An 18,205-nucleotide genomic window follows, 5' to 3' on the forward strand; every position below is an offset into this window, starting at 1 on the left:
ATGGGGAGGTGGAAACAAAACGTAATTGTAAAGTGTGACAGCTTGTCCCAAAGAGGTGAAACAGAGTGCAGATGAACCTGGAAGGTCACCCACTTCAGATGAGACGGTAAGAAACGGTCCTTCTGAGGAGACCACTTTGAGTAGAGGCACATAGTTTGTAGATTCCAGGTAATTTTTTTTTCTTTTTTGTAAATGTGAAAATGTGCAAAAGCCCTGAGCATATGCAAAGGCCCAGAGGTGGGAAGGCTTGGTATGTTCCAGAAATATAAAGGGAGCAAGTGTGACTGGAATGTAGTGAAGGGAGTGGGGATTTGAGATAAGTTTGGAGACTTGAAGGGTGATAGATTCTATGGGGCCGTGGTTGTAACGCTGGCATTCATTCCATTCTGGGTACGAATGGAAGCTGCCAGACCAGTTGGGAGGCTAATGCAATCTTGAAGGCAGGAGATGACAGTGGTTTCTGGAAGGTCACCTTATTTAACCATTCCATCAAATAATCAGAGAAGACACTGCATCTTCCCCATTTGAGAGATGAAGAAACAAAGGCTACTGGTGAGACTGCTGTCTACAATTACAGAGCTTCTGAGTTATAGAGTCAAGAATCAAACCTGCACCAATGTGCTGTGGCTCAGAGACAAGATGTCTTTTTGTCCACCTGTTTGTAGTTTTTCTAGTAGTCTCAGACTAGTGTGCCTTTCATAAGTTTGACAAAGGAATTTTGAAATAAGCTTCAGGAATCCCTCACACTTAGAGATGCGTGCTATCAGAGTTTCCTGTGCATTAGTAAACTGAATTTTCACAACCACTCAAGAAAGTAGTTGCTATTATTATCTCACTTTACAGATGAGTAATATGAGTCTTAAAGAAATTAAACTAGTAAAATGTCAAAGGCAGAATTTTAAACCAGGCAAGTTAGCTGTGAAGCCATGCACTTTTACCACTAAACTATTTAAGAATAAATAAACCTCCTGAGCTGGAGTTTTGACACTGAAATAGTATATGCTGACATGCCCGAGAGAACAGGCATCAACCCTCTTCAAACTTACAGTCAGGATAAGGATTTATATAAAACACAGAAAAGCTTTTTATAGTAATTTTATCAAAATGCTGAAAATTAGACAGGCAGGGCTTCCCACACACTTCAGATGAGAAAAAGAGAACATCTCCAAAAGAAAATGAACAGAAGATTTATCTTTTAACCGTTCTCAAGTTTCAGAATCAATGTTTCACCAGGTTGGCTTTTTCTGATACAATTGTAAGAGGAGACAGATCGACACGCCAAACCGACTGCACAGTGTTTTAGGAACAGCCATTTCTCACGGGCAGCCTTATTCAAAACACAGTGGAGATCTCCCGAAAAATTTCAACAAGTGGAGTTTGTGGAGTCCTAAAATTAATCACAAGAAGTCTAATGTTCCAACAGAACAAAAATGACCTACAAAGGGCCTCCTTCATCTTCTGCTGGGGCTCTAGCAAAATGCTTTCAAAGCTCAAAAATCACCTTGAAGGGCTGTAACTTTGCTCACAGCTTTCCCCTGTATCTGCTGTGACCTCAACCACTTGCTTTACAATTACTCTGCTATTTTCAAGTGCCCTTTGAGTGCTCCAGGCCCTGCCACTTTGATATGTAAAATTTAGCTAATTTAGGCTTTGCAAGGACACAGTAGTGAATCCTTTGCTCCAAACCTTGAGAATCTTCGTGTGTAAAAGAAAAGAGAAATGGAAATAGACACCTTAGACTTTTTTCATCTTCTTTCTTTAACTATCACTGGTAATAATACTCATAGACTATTTGGGGTTTTATAAGTATAATCTCACTCAATTCTCATATCAAAGGAGAATAGTACGCATTATGGTTTGGGTCAGTAGACCTAAAGGATTTAAGTGTGTGATTTTCAATTCTGGATGCAAATTTACAATTACATCCGTAGCTTTTAAGAAGTCCTTGTGGCCTGTCCTAGCCTGGGAGAAGTCCTCTTTTCGTTCAAGTTCCTCTCCCCCCCCCTTTTTTTTTTTTTTTTAATTATTGAGGATTCGTTGAGGGTACAAGAAACCAGGTTACACTGATTGCATTGTTAGGTAAAGTCCTTCTTACAATCCTGTCTTACCTCCCAAAGGTGTGGCACACACCAAAACCCCATCCCCCTCCCTCTTTCCCTCTCTCTGCTCTCCCCTTCCCTCACCCCCACCATGTCATTAATTGTCATTAATTGTCCTCATATCAAAATTGAGTACATAGGATTCATGCTTCTCCATTCTTGTGATGCTTTACTAAGAATAATAGGTTCCACTTCCATCCAGGTTAATACAAAGGTTGTAAAGTCTCCATTTTTTAAATGGCTGAATAGTATTCCATGGTGTACATATATCACAGCTTGTTAATCCATACCTGGGTTAGTGGGCATTTAGATTGTTTCCACATTTTGGGGATTGTAAATTGAGCTGCAATAAACAGTCTAGTGCAAGTGTCCTTATGATAAAAGGATTTTTTTCCTTCTGGGTAGATGTCCAGTAATGGGATTGCAGGATCAAATGGGAGGTCTAGCTTGAGTTCTTTGAGGATTCACCAGACTTCCTTCCAAAAAGGTTATATTAGTTTGTTTTAGTCCCACCAGTAGTGTAAAAGTGTTTCCTTCTCTCCTCATTCATGCCAGCATCTGCAGTTTTGAGATTTTGTGATGTGGGCCATTCTCACTGGGCTTAGATGGCATCTCAGGGTGGTTTTTATTTGCATTTCTATAGTAATTAGGGATGATGAGCATTTTTTCATATGTTTGTTAGCCATTCGTCTGTCTTCTTTAGAGAAGGTTCTATTCATGTCTCTTGCCCATTGATATACAGGATTGTTGGCTATTTTCGTGTGGATTAATTTGAATTCTCTATAGATCCTAGTTATCAAGCTTTTGTACAATTCAAAATACGCAAATATCCTTTCCCATTGGGTAGGTTGTCTATTTGCTTTGGTTGTTGTCTCCTTAGCTGTACAGAAACTTTTCAGTTTAATTAAGTCCCATTTGTTTATTTTTGTTGTTGTTGCAATTGCCAAGGAAGTCTTCTTCATAAAGTCTTTCCCCTGGCCAATATCTTCCAGTCTTTTTCCTATGCTTTCTTTGAGGATTTTTATTGTTTCATGCCTTAAATTTAAGTCCTTTATCCATCCAGGAAATGAAACTAACATCTTACAACTATCTAATCTTCAATAAACCAAATAAGAACACACCTTGGGGGAAAGATTCCCTATTCAATTCAGGTGTCCTCAAACTACAGGCCACATGCAGCCCACCTAGGACATTTATCCGGCCCGCGGGGTGTTTGCCGCAGCTACCTGTCCTGCTTAGCAGCCGACTCATTCCAGTGCCCGCAGTCCAGCCCTCCAACAGTCTGAGGGACAGTGAACTGGCCCCCTGTTTAAGAAGCTTGAGGACCCCTGCTGGGAGAACTGGATATCCACATGTAAAAGACTGAATCTGGACCCACACCTTTCTCCACTCACAAGAATTGATTCAAGTTCCTCTCCTTTTCACTCCTTCATAATTATAAAGATCCAGGGGGGAGTAGAAAGCAATTGCTCTAAGCTAATTAGCATAATCCCATCTGTTAAGGACTGAATTGTTCCCCTCCACAAATGTGAATGTTGAAGCTCTAACCCCCAAAGTGTTGTTGACCTAAGCATTCCAAACTGTATATAAAATCAGCACATTGTACCCCATAAATGCATTAATGTATACATGATCTATGTGTTTATGACTTAATAAAAATAAATAAATAAATAGAAGGACAATAAGGTAAATATGATCAAAGGGTAGGATCCTAATTTCATGAGACCGACTTCTTTATAAGAGGAAGTGACAAAAGAGATTCTATCTCTCTTTTTTTGAAACAGAGTCTCATTCTATCACCCTGGGTAGAGTGCTACAGCATCATAGCTCCCAGCTACAGCATCATAGCTCACAGCAACCTCAAAAGTCTTAGGCTCAAGCAATCCTCTTGCCTCAGCCTCCCGAGTAGGTGGGACTACAGGTGCCTGCCACAACAACCAGCTGACTTTCCTATTTTTGACAGAGATAGGGTCTCACTCTTGCAGGCTAGTCTCACAATTCTTCAGATCAAGCAATCCACCAGCCTTGGCCTCCAAGAGTGGTAGGATTACAGCCCTGAGCCACCATGTCTGGCCTCTTTTCTTTTTTTCTCTTTTATTTTTCCCTTCCTTCCTTCCTTCCTTCCTCCCTCCCTCCTTCCCTTCCTCCTTTCCTCTCTTTGTTTATTTATTTCTTTCTCTTTCTCTCTCTTTCTCCCTCCCTTCCTCCTTCCTTTTTTCATTATTTCTTTCTCCCTTTCTTTCTCTCTTCCTATCTTCCACCATGTGCCCCCCCCATCTCTGTACATGCACAAAGAAAAGGCCACATGAAACACAGCTAAAGACAACCATGTGCACACCAAGAAGAGAGGTTCCACCTGAACCTCCTATTACCTTAATCTTGGACCTCTGGCCCCTAAAACTGGAATAAAATGAATTTCTGATGTTCAAGGTGCCCAATCTGTAGTGCTTAGATTTGGCAGCCTGAGCAGGCTAATACCGATTTTGTTACTGTGAAGTGGGAGGTGCTCTAACAAATACCTGAAAATGTGGAAGTGGCTTTGGACCTGGTGCTGGGTAGAGGCTGGGAGGAAAAAAAACCTTCTTTGCCTTGAAGGGACTGTTAGTAGAAATATGGATATTAAAAGTGATTTGGGACAAAAAAAGTGATTTTGCTGAGTGCTCGAGCAAGAAATGAGGAGAGCTGGAAAGAAGTGTCTATGATCCTAGAGAATGCGTTTATCATCCTGAGCAGAGTGATGGGAGGAACGTGAACATTAAAGATGCTTCTGATGAGACCTCGGAAGTGAGGAACGTGCTCCTACCAACTAGAAGGAAGGCAGCCATGTCCTAAAGTGGCAAAGAACTTGGCTGAACTGTGTTCTTGATTTCTGTGGAAGGTAGAGCTTGAGAGTGATGAAATTGGATATGTAGTTGAAGAGATTTCATACAAAATGTTAAAGGTGTGGCCTGGCTTCCTCTTACTGCTTAGAGTACAATATGACAGAAAAGAGGTACCTTGAAGAAATTATTAAGCAAAAAAGAACAAGAACTTGAAAATATGGATAATTCTCTGCTTATCCATATTGAAAGAGAGAGAGAAAGTGAGCGAACGCTCTAGATTGAACACTAAAAATGTGTCTGAACAATCCATAAACTGCCTCATAATGAGATAACCCATAGAATTGAGTCCCCCATCGTAGATGAAGCCAGGAGCAGCAATAGGATTATACCAGCAAAAATACTTCCCACTGTGACTAAAGGAGATAGAAAGGATGGGACAGAATGAGAGAAGGCCCTAAGGGGTCTCAGATTCTGCAGGATGGGACAGCAGTGCTGCCTGATGGGGAATAGGTGTTGTCCTTCAGGAAGAGGGAAGAAAGATCCCAAAGGCAATTCAGAGATCAGAGCTGCTGTTCCGCGCTGCAGGCCCAGCAGACAGGCCTATTCTCAGCTTCAGAGGGTGGGGCCACCTGCTTATCTTCAGTGAACCAAGATGCTACTGCCCTGTGTCTCGGGGACAAAGCCACAGCTCAGGGTCCTGCTGTGCATGGGTCTGTGGGTGATGCAGCCTACACTTTTGACTTGTCTGGGACCTGTCTCCCTTTCATGTTTCTGATTTCTCCTTTTTGAACTGTGATTATCTACATTATGCCTGTCCCACCACTGCATTTGGGAAGCAGAAAACCTGTCTAGTTTCACAGATTCACAGCTGGAGAGAAATTCTGCCTCAGTATGAATCATATCTGAAGTCACATTTATAATTTGATTTAGGTCATGTTTTTGACTTGGGATTGATGTTAGAATGGGTTAAGACTTTGGGGGCTATTGGGATGGGTTGAATGAGCATTCAAGAGGGTAGGGGAGAAAGTAAAGTATTCTGTACCAAATTGTGTGCTTCAAAACTCCCTGTGTTAAAGTCTTAGTCCCCAATGTGGCTATATTTGGAGACAGCACCTTTATAAGGTAATTAAGGTTAAAACAGCCCACAATGAAGGAAGGGTTTAATCCAATAAAGACCAATGTCCTTATAGGAAGTGCAAGAAATACCAGAAGTGATACCTTCTCTCTCTCCTCCTTCCTTCCCTCCCTCTCTCTCCACGCAGAGAGGAAATACAAGGGAGAACTCCGTGAGAAAGCAGGTGTCTGCAAGCCAGAAAGGGACACCTCACCTGCAACTAACCCTGCTCTTACCTTGATCTTAGAGTTCCAGCTTCCAAAATTGTGATCTATAAAAGAATATAATATAATATAATATAAAAGAATTTCTGTAGTTAAAGCCACCCCGTGGCTGGTGTTTGTTAACAGCAGCCCAAGCAGACTCATATACTGCCTTTTAATCATAATGATTATTGCGAGGGACAGGTTGTTAAGGATGTCTGGTATCTGAAGTGAATAGAAAGCTCTAAATCCAGGAGTGTTTGGCATCTATTTCTCCTTTCTTCAGGAAGTCTGCCCAAAAATGGGGCCAAAAGGGAAGGGAAAGAGCTTCAAAGGCTACAGAAAGAAACTGAACCTCATGATTCGTCATGTACACACTATTCAACGACAGGAAGAGGCTCTATTTAGAAAAGACTGGGGATGGTATTTGAATAATAGAACTTCTATAGCGTTTATGAATTACTTTATTGCAAGTAAGGACTGGACTGCAATCTTACTTCTCTACCATCTCTAGACAATGCTGCGAAGTTCATAAAATTTCTCCAGTCTCTATGTGGCCTCCAAATCTTTATCTCTTGGTTTTGGGATTATTCATTTGAGGTGTGACTAACGTGTATGTCTGGCGTGGGGAAGAGGAGTAGGGAAGAGGTGATAACTGGCCCTGACTCAGAAACCATATTGGAAATTTAAAGAATGTGTAGTCTTCCTTTCCACAACAACTTTTCCTAATCAATGTTACTTTTGATCTTGGGCTTTCCCAATATACATGGATAAAATGAAAGTTCAGGATGACTAAGAAATTAACCAAGCCCTGAACGACAGTGAAGAGTCACTTTCATAATAAAATGCAAAGCTGGATATCTCTCCAGTATCCTGATTGTGTTCAAATGTAATACATTTAAATATATGCCTAAAGCAAAAGTGTAGGCTTTAAAAATTAAAAAATAAATAAATAAATGTTTGCACTGAATTCAAAGTCTTTGGTAAGAGCTAAGCTTATGACCTTGGACTTTAAGTTTCCTCTTCGTGTCATGAAGATAACAAGGTCTACCTCTTATAATTTCTGAAGGATTTAATGTGTTAACTTCAGAAGCTTCTGGAATAGCACTAGAATTGGGCTTTATAAAATGTCATTTGGTTTTCTTACTTCCTTTCTCAATTCTTTTTTTTTTTTTTTTTTTGGAAACAGAGTTTCACCTAATCCTTGGTAAAGTGCCGTGAAGTCACAGCTCACAGCAACCTCCAACTCCTTGGACTTAGGTGATTCTCTTGCCTCAGCCTCCCAAGTAGCTGGGACTACAGGTGCTCACCGCAATGCCCGGCTATTTTTTTGTTGCAGTTAGACCAAGGGCTGGGTTTGAACCCATCACCCTCAGTATGTGAGGCCGGCACCCTACTCACTGAGCCACAGGCACCACCCTCCTTTCCCAATTCTTACCTTATACTCTGGTTGCAGAAAAGTTAAAATTGCTCTGAACCTCATTTTCCATAGATTATAAACTATATACACATTCCTGATAGGATTATCATGTCATATGTGTTAACCGTTCCATGAAGAGATTCATCACCTATCAAGTCCTATGATAATGTTATTTATATTATGTAAAGTTATGCCTACAAATGGGAATTAAAGATTCCCACTACTTTGGAACCTTTCTCATACAAACATCTTTCCTTTATAAGTAGCTGTGAGGCTGAGGAGATGGAGAGTGACAGAGGAAGTGCTAGCACGCTCAGTTTAGTTTCAACAATTATCACCAACCAATAGGTCATACAACCATACATCTAAGTCTACTCCTTGAATTTTCTCTACCACCTGGTAGATATGTCACACACCACAAAAGACTTAATGCTACATCTGAAGTGACTCCATTACTTTTTTTGAGCAGCCAAGTTCTACAAGGTTAAATCATAAAAGACATCACAAGTTACAGAATTAATAGATCTGGGCATGTTATAACAATAAAGTACAAGATAAATATGCACTTTCATACACACACTCAGCATCCTTCACATTTTTCTCTGTTTTGAATTACTCAAGTGCTATCCCAACATTCTTAATGGAAGCAGACATAGATGGAATTACATTCTTTTAAAACTGGAAAAATCACGCATCAACTTGCATTAAGCTCCTTCCTTGCAGATCTGACTGGTGCACTATATAATTCTGAAAGCCTAGTTTGACCTCCATTTGCTATTGTCATTTATTCATTCTTTTACAAATTTGATTTTGTCTCATTATGATATTCTTAAATGTCCTAAATCTCTCACTAGTAGAAGAGTACATGAAGCCTTTGGATTAACCTGTTTTCCTAGTCTGTATCCCAGGTGTCAGAATCTGTGATCTACATATCTGTGAATTACCTGCCTTGCCCTCTGTTTTCAATGAGAAAAATATATATCCACAGTTTCCCAAAAATAGAATGTTTATGAGCAATATCTTCAATCACTGGTGGAGATTAATTCCCACAATGTGTTACAATGACAGCAGTGACCCAAGTGAGAAGACAACTATCTCTACAGTTACCATGATGCCAGTGGCTAGTGACGTCCAGGTCCCAAAAAGCTGACCAAGATGTGTGTCAATGACCTTCCTGGTTCTCACACAATAAAAATAAAAAATTATAATAATGAATAGTTGGCAACTGCCTAGGCTTGAAAAGAGAAGTAAATACTTATTTTTTTGTGGTTCACTTAGGTAAAAAAACATACTCTAAAGTCACTAGAAACAGAAATGTTTATAAAGAATATTTCACATGAAGAGCTCATGATGATAAGTTGTTTACTCATAACTTTCCCATTCTTTCTTGTTTATTCCCAATTTTTATTTTATATTCATGAATATATTACTTTTTGTGTAAGAGCTTTATTGAGATATAATTTATTTACCCCAAATCATCACCTTTTCAAAGTGTAAAAATCAGTGGTTTTTAGTTATCTTTATAGAATTGTGCAATGATCATTAATATCTAATTTTAGGAAATTCCATTTTGTCAGAAAGAAATCCTATCCCTGTTGGTACCGTTTCCTGTGTTTCCTCTACCCCAGCCCTGGAAACCATTCAACTACTTATTGTGTCTGTGAACTTACCTATTTTTGGCATGTCATCAAATGGATCGTATCATTCGTGGCTTTTGGTGCCTGGTTTCTTTCTCCAAGTGCTATGTTTCTGCACTGGGTCCGTGTGATGGCGTGCATTGCTTCTTTATCCTTTTTAATGGGCAAATAATTTTCTACTGTATGGATGTACCATATTTTATTTATACAGTCATCAGCTGATGGACATTTGGGTGGTTTTTGCTTTTGGGAGATTGTAAAGAATATTGATATGAACATTTAGGTACCAGTTTCCAAATGGATCTATGTTTTCAACTGGGGGGGAAGGACATGTATATAGGAGCAGAATGTCTGGAGCATATGTTAACACTGTGTCTATAATTCTGAGGAATGGCTAAATTGCTTTCATTTCACAACCCTACCTTGTACTCAATTAAGAACAGAAAAAAAAAAAAAAAGCCAAAACCTTATTTATCACAAGCGCCTTAGACTGTATCTACTTCTAGCACACTGTAACTAGGAAGGCTACAGATTTTTGCCTCTATAAGAGCTGTATAACTTTGCAAACCCTTTTATTGCAGCAAGGGTGAGCCCTGACAACTTTTCACTTCAAAAAGGATTCAATTTACCTATCACCACTATACATCTAAATAAAATTGGAGACCAGAGAAAGATCAGAAACAGTATGGGGAATTTAGGACACAGAAAAAAAAAAAAATGTAGTAATGAAGGTAAGTGAAATAGCCACTAAACCATCAACATTAACTTTGTGTTGAGAAAAAATGACATTGAGATAGACAACCTTGAAATAAGTAAACATTCCAAATGAGGGGTTTAAAATAGACTTTGGGACAAAAATGATCTATTCTTTGTCTCCTTAAATACGTTCTTCAAGCCAGAAGGGGTAGGTAGAAACTGAAACTAGATTTCACCAAGTGCCAATCCTTCTAACAGCCCAGTGTGGAAATCCAGCTGTTCTTTTCGGCTTTGTACATTAGCAGCAATAATGGTAAAGACGATGCCTTCCTTATTTGCTGGCAGTTGTGTTGATGATGCAGGAGGCAAAATAGCGTTTCTCTTCTGGGCAATGTTAATTGCGGAGTGCTGACAGGAGTTCAAAAATAAATTCAGATTCTTCAAGTTAATGCCCCACATCAATGTAGCATGAAAAATATAATATACTGACAAGCGCAAAGAAAGTGTGCATCTGGTGCGATATATTTTCTTTCTCAAAAAGTGAAGCGATTTACAGTGAATTTATAAACCCCCCAAAACAATATCAGAATAACAATTTAGATACCTATCCGTCTTTTTAATGTATATGACTCATTTGATTCCTTCGAGCAGAAATAATCCATAACCTTATTATCCTTTTTGGAGCTGAGATAACTGTGGCTCTGAGGGAGTGAGTGAAATGGTTAAGAAGGGGAAGAATAAGAATTTTATCCCCTGTTTTTATCTCTTCCCATCCAATACCGCCACATTCCTATTTTTCAAGCAAAATTTCTGAACATAGTCCAGTAATTCTGAAGTCATTTATATGCAAAACGAGCTAGGATTTTCAAAATTGGGGCCATATGATGAATGAAAGGCAAAACCACCATCGAGTTCTTTCGGCAGCCCACATTTTCTGTTGGGAAATAATTAATGACACTGACTTAAAATATTTAGAACACACATTTTCTTGCCAGTGTTTGGCAACTGTCTGGTACCGACAGTCAAAAATACATAGAGGCTTCCATAATTATTCATTCATCTCTGCTGTAACTTTTAAAGCAGCACTTGAAGGTGTGTGTTACTGTCCTCACACTTTACAAAGGAAGCAACCAAGAGTCAGGAAGGATAAGCAGCGTACACAAGGTCAGAGAACAGCAAAACAAATGTGTATATTTCTCACTCAGGCTTGTCTGAACACAAACCTTTTCTCTTTAATAATGCTATCTGGAGAAAATGTATTTAAGCTTTAAAAATGGAGTGGTCCCTTGAGCTGGTAATTTTATTTCTAGAACAGTATTCTAAGAACAGAAGCAAGGGCATGTGCTACAATTCAGCTATTACAATCCTGAATACAACTATGAACATTGCTTATAGTAGACCAAAGCTGGAACCAGCCTAGTAACCAAAAATAGGGGCTCGATTAAATTAATTATATTGTATTACATGATAGAATAGTATGTAGATATTAAAAAAGTGGTAGTAGAAACTTTTTTTTTTTTTAGGCCGGGGCAGGGTTTGAACCCGCCACCTCTGATATATGGGGCCGGCGCCCTACTCCTTTGAGCCACAGGCACCGCTCTGTAGTAGAAACTTTTCTGTTCAAAAAATACTACTGCATATAACGCATAATTGTCCTAGTGATCTCCACTTAACCTATGAAGTTTAAACACTTTGTGATATATGTCTTCCCCCTCTTTCTTATTCTAAATAAAATTAGGCTTTTCCACGTGACCCCGCATATGGCATATGGCATCACACTTATTTGAGTATCTTTCTTTTCTTTACAGACTATCACTTCCTTGAGGTTGGAGAATAAACTTAATCTATCTTTATTATCCCCCCTGTCTCTAACCCAGAGGTACAGTATATAAGTGATAGGAGATATTCCATAAACAGCCATTGAATGAATAAATAAAGGAACAGTTCCTTAGTTCAGCTTGGTTCATTTAATGGTCACATTTAAGAATCACATGGAAATTATAAGATTTCTATGGCTTAATGAGGAAAACTGTCATGTTTTTTCACAAGAAGAGGAGACAGACCCCAGGATTCCTGCTACCTTTGACTCAACCTTTAGGCCCTAAAGACAAGAAGGGGTTAGGATCTCACCATACCTATCGCCCACATTGCATATTATGGTCTTGTGGTGCAACCATCTGTCAAGGTCCTGAGCTAAAACAGGGGTTTGAATGTGAGATCTATATATTTCTATAGGATACATCAATAGCCTTCCTAAAACATATCTCTTAAACTTGTTTTCAGAATTTTTTATAGATGCCTATTTGATGTTTATTTTGTAAAAACAGAGACCCTTCACTTTTTATTCAGAAATTCATCAAGTTTAAATGTTTAAACTACAATGATAGATTGTATTTTGTTTTCACTATATTATTATGACCCCAAATTATCTGCACCTTTACATTTTTAGCTCATTGATTAAGTCCAGAATTTTATTTTTGTTTTCATTTTAAGACTAGGGTGAGCTGGCTTTTACCAAAGCCCATGAAAATATAGTTACTGAGACTATTTGTTCATTATTCTTCCCTGTAGACATTATAGTACAGACATGAGCACTTCCAACAAGATTAGAAAAATTCCGCTGGGAATGAAAAAAGAGAGCTGCTACGTGCAGTTCAGGGGGGATGAAGATCCTTTTCACCCTTGGCATCTGCACAGGCAGCATTTTCAAATTATCTAAAGAAAGTCAGAGAGTAGGTCAGTGGGAAGAAAGTCAAATGGATAACATCCAGGAAGAAGAAAAAGAGCAATTGAACTAGGTTACAGAGGCAGAGTCAGAGGGCTGCCTTCAACCAGCACTCAAGAAATCTTCACGCTTTCTGAAAGTTCAGTCAGATGTTTATATAAGTTTCTATAAAAAAGGTGTCACTGTGTATAGGACTGCTAAATTTTCTATGGCCCGAAGATTCCCTACTTATCTGTTATGGTACTCTTTGCCCCCTCAGAAACATGGATTAACCTGGTGCCGACGATATTAGAATGGAGATTTTATGAGGGAAAACATTAGGTATTTACCTAATTCTGCTCCCTGCAGACTCTGCTGAATTGTGCTTTAGAGATTGGCCCAGGTTATGCTTACAAGTTGCAATTGAAGATGTTCCCCAGCTACTGCCTATACAGGCATGGGCTAGTCTCAGTTTCAAAGGCACGGTAAGGAAGCCAAGGCATTCTCAGAATTTGTGGATATATAACGGAAGAAACCGAGTTTTAATAAGGCAGAACAGGCATCACAGGAGATACACACACATACATATATATAGTTGATTTGACTTATATTTTCATTAAGAGATAAATAAGGAGCCTTGAGGACTCTTTGTGGGATCACTAAATATCAAAGACAAAATCAGGGTTTATATTATTCCCTATGTGAATATGTTGCCTGAAGTAATAGTAATGATAGTGCTTACTAAGGGCATATTTGGCACCAGGCATGCTTCATATGTACCAGCTTTTTGATTTTTATAATAAATTTATGGTGTCAGTACTAGCATCATTTTCTTTCTGTAAAGGAGGAAAACAGGGCACAGGAAGATGATAATATACTCACTCAAGGACATAAATTTCATAAGTAAGGGCTCATGCTCTCAAACAGGGTGGAACGCCTCCTTATGAGGACAGGGAGGAGTTCCTCTGTTCCTCTTCCTGGCAACACTCTTTTTGGGAGATGCGAAGGTGTGAGGGTAAAGGTCCAAATCAGAAAATGCACGTAGCACATTTTTCAAATCATTATCCTCCCCTCTCCACATATGAAAACACATAATTCTCCACAGCTGAGATTGCTTTTAGTGACAAGATTTTTAAAATTCACTTTGTAAACACATGTATTATCTCCTTTTATGACAGCCAAATGATTTGGGTGCAAAACAAACAAAAAAAAAAGATGATCAATTTTCACATCTTATTTTATTTATCTAATTTTATAAATAAATATAACTGAGAGCAAGTATCTTGATAACCCCATCAAATTTAAATTCTTTAAAATAATAAATACTGACTGAGCAAGTACTTTGTTTTAGCCAGTGTTTACCCACTGAGCATATCCAGTAGTCAACAGAAGAGATCACTTCTCTGACTTTGTGAACCTTATTACCGATTATTTAGTTAGAGATACTGCTTCTGTTCAATTACAGATGCTTTCTTTTGGTTCAAGATATTTCACATTTATAAAGTATATAAATGTATAACTTTCAGCTGAGAAGTACTGAAAAGAATAAATACATATAAAATGTCAGACAACAAACAAGCCTGCAATCATATACCTCAACTGGCATAGACATAAGTTCTTTTTTTTTTTTTTTTTTTTTGAGACAGAGCCTCAAGCTGTTGCCCTGGGTAGAGTGCCGTGGCATTACAGCTCACAGCAACCTCCAACTCCTGGGCTCAAGCTAGTCTCTTGCCTCCGCCTCCCAAGTAGCTGGGACCACAGGCGCCCGCCACAACGCCCGGCTATTTTTTGGTTGCAGCCGTCATTGTTGTTTGGCGGGTCCCGGCTGGGGATTCGAACCCGCCACCTTAGGTGTACGTGGCTGGCGCCTTACCCGGTTGAGCTATAGGCGCCGAGCCGACATAAATTCTTAATATCATAACCTCTGGTTTAAAATCTCCTGAAAATCCCCATAGCAAGGATAAAAGTCACAAACCCTGAATTTATCAGTTCTTTGAGAGCACACACGTACTGCCTCTTAAGACCTCACCTTCTCTCCTACACACTTCCCGGTGGATATGCTTATCTATCTCACCATCCACAACATGTCTTTGGTGAACAGTTCACAACCAAATTAAAAATCACATTCTAATACGGCATAGCATACTAGAGCAGGGAGTTAAATGCTAAACATTGACAACTGATATGTAAATACTTCAGTCTATTAGGAACTAAAGACAAAGACACACAACAGGAAAAGCATGTACTGTGGACTCTGATTCTACTCGAAATGCACACATGGATGGCTATATCTGCTCTTGTTGAAAATTACTTAAGACTGGGGACTCTGGCATCAGACCAAGGCTCTTGAACATAGGTTCTACCTCTTGATGGCTAGATGATAGGCAAGAGTTACTGTGCCTGAGCTGGATACCCAGCAAGCCGACCCTCCAGAGAGATGGTTGACACTGCCCCTTCACCAAAGAGCAGGATCATCTGAGAACCAAAATCCAGACAACATGGACACTGGCCACAAGTGAGTACTAAAGTCAGGTATTCAGAAAGAATTCTGATGAGACAGAGCAGGCTGAGGGCCACAAATCCCCAGCCCCACACCACTGTAAACAGATGACTTGGGCCCTGGGTGCTGCTCACACCAAGGGAAGTGCTGTGAGCTTATGGTTATAAATGCTGTAGTTGAATACCAGGGCTGGAAGCCACGATTCATCTACATCACAGAACTGTAACAAGGATATTTGGACCTCAGTTCCAAACTCCCAGGGGAAAGGCTGGCGCTTCTCTAACCAGTCAGCTTATGAGCCCCACAGCTCAAGACCGGGCCCCTCGCTGTCTGATGTCTGCTCTCCCAGTTCCTTGGCAATAAGCATGCAGAAAACCACTTACCCGCTGCTACTCTGTCTCTGTGGGGTTTCCCCTCGAAAAATCGCTGGTCCAGGCTGGTGTGTGTATTTTCATGGCTTTCACTCTTGATTACTTGACATTAGATGACCGTGGACAAATGATTAATCCTCCGTGAGCCTCAGTAGCCTCTTCATCAAATGCGGGTAATGACAGTAAACACTTCATTTGGTTTCTGTGAAGATTAAATGAGATAATCTACGTCAAGTGTTTATCACAGCACCCACATGTAGCGAATGCCAAAACATGCTAGCTATTATTACAATTTATGATTCAATTCCAGGAGTTTTTTGAGTACAAAGAAGGGAGATTTTTTTGTATCTCAAAAATAACTAAAAAACAAACAGGAAAACTTTCCCAAAGAGACGTGAACAGCCATTATTTCTACAGACTATGACCCCGCTGGTTTACTTGTTGACTCTACACATATGAATCAGAGTTTCAGATCAGGGAAGAGAAATTTAGCCTATAAAAGAAAGTCCGATTTCTACTGAAGAGCAGGCTTTGGGCATCTGTTCACATCTTCCCCAAAAGGACTGGAATGGAAGAGTGGGGTGAGGAAAAGACAGCCTTGATGGTCACACCTTACAGAACTATTTATTCATTCATTCATCCGTCCACGTATTATCTCCATTGTTCAACAGTTACATATCGTGAGGCACTATGCTAAGTACCATGGTGGGATAAGAAGACTTGTCAGGCCAACACTGAGAAGTAAAAATTGGCTTTTTCAAAATTTATTCCCTACATGCTGTGCCCCTAAAGAAGGAGCTGGCAGCTTGCAGATAGCATTGAAGACAGCTACAGGAAAATACTTAAGGCAATCCACTCTGATAAAAGCTAAAATGGCAGATTAAGCCATTTTCAAGTACATAAAAGAGCTGGAACTCTGAGGCTTAGACACTGGCCCACTCACCCTGCCAGCGAATGGGGCTGTGCTCCGTCCCAGCTATGGATGTCCAATTGGCAGAACAAGACTTGGAGCTCAAACTATACCATATACATACTCAGTTTCTGGATTTCAGCACTTGGCCAAAGGAAGAGCTATGGCTTTTCTAAGTAGTTTCTTAAAGTTTCCTGGAATCTAAGGCTTGCTTTGGTAGATCTTTGCATGTCACACCAAAGTACAATAAAAAATGTATTCCGCTCTTGTGACAGTGAAATCCCCCAATATACTGCTCTCTCGTCAGTCCTGGGTGTGAGCTGCCTGGGATTTTGTCCTGGATTAACCAGTACATTTTGGGACTCTTAAAAAGTTCATAGTATGGATGAGAATATGCAACCCTTAATTGGATTAATCTAATAAAACCGAGAGAATGGCCTGTCATGAAAAAAAGAACATGACACAATTAGTTGGAATCATCTATTTTTTCCTCTTGATAAACCTGTAGCTCCCTTGAAAGTATTTGATGGAAATCAATTCCTGTACCACTCACCATTTCTCTCCCTATAAGAAGAGGAGTGACTATTTTATAGGACTCATGGAAAATGAGAGGTCTGCTTCATTCCTCCAGGCAATTTACTAGCTCTGGAACTATAATTCTCATCGTAGAGGCCAGTTTTAGAGTGATGGCATTGGACTGATGCACAGTGTATTTGGCCTTAGGTACAAAATTGTTTATCAATACACTTTTCCTAATCAAATTGACATTTGAACACCTAAGGAAGTCAAAACTTACTTGTCCATTTCTTAATAGGTTCAGAACTTAGACGTTTGAGTCCCGTCCCCTTTAGTTTCAGTTGTTTAATTCACACATGAATTTGAATCCTAATTGGTCTCAGGAACTTTGTGATCAATCTTGAAATGTCAGTGTATTTATTCGCCTGTAATATCGATCTCATTGGATTCTATATGGAGTAACTGAGATAATGTACCTAACATTTCGAAGGTAGTCAAAACTCAGCTTGTGTGGTGTATGTGGATATGAAGAGTAATCTAGACAAAGAATGTTGAGAGAGGGAGAGTGTGTCTCTATATTAAGAATAAACTTTTTTCAGTTTTCATAAATACAGAGGATATTTTAAAAATTTAACCGATCACCAATAAGTTAGAATCTTTCCTATGTCCTATGCTCGTGACACCCTGGCCAGTTTGACACCAGTATTCCGAGCTAAAAGCAGCATCACTGAAAAACATTTAGCAAATTACTGTAGGAGTGAAACCTTAGTCAGTCCCACTCACCTCCAGAGGACATCGCTTACCATGTGTCATCTAAAATGCAATTCCCTTTGAATGGGCAGAGGGCAGTTCTATTACCTAACACGACTGCTTTTACTACTAGTAGTGGTTTAATGATTTTATGTCATTGCAATAATAGAAGCATGACATTCGCCTGTGACTACTGCTTGGAGGAGTCTATTTTTGGAAAGCTGATTTTGTAGAGGACATGGAAATGTGGAGTCTTGGTTCCTGTTTATTTCCCGAAAGCCTTGGCCAGTAACTCTTACACATCTGTCCCCTCTATGGACCTTCCACAGTTTTCTGGAATGCATGTAATGACTGGATGCCCCAAACAATGATTGTTCACATACAAAACCTTTTCTTTAGAAACGGGAAGTTGGGACTGAATCCGATTTTTCCTTCAGAAGAAGCACCCCTCACGGAGTAGTCC

This window comes from Otolemur garnettii, unplaced genomic scaffold (genome assembly GCF_000181295.1).
Source record: "Otolemur garnettii isolate 467f Iridium unplaced genomic scaffold, OtoGar3 scaffold00001, whole genome shotgun sequence".
In the NCBI taxonomy this organism is placed as follows: Eukaryota; Metazoa; Chordata; class Mammalia; order Primates; family Galagidae; genus Otolemur; species Otolemur garnettii.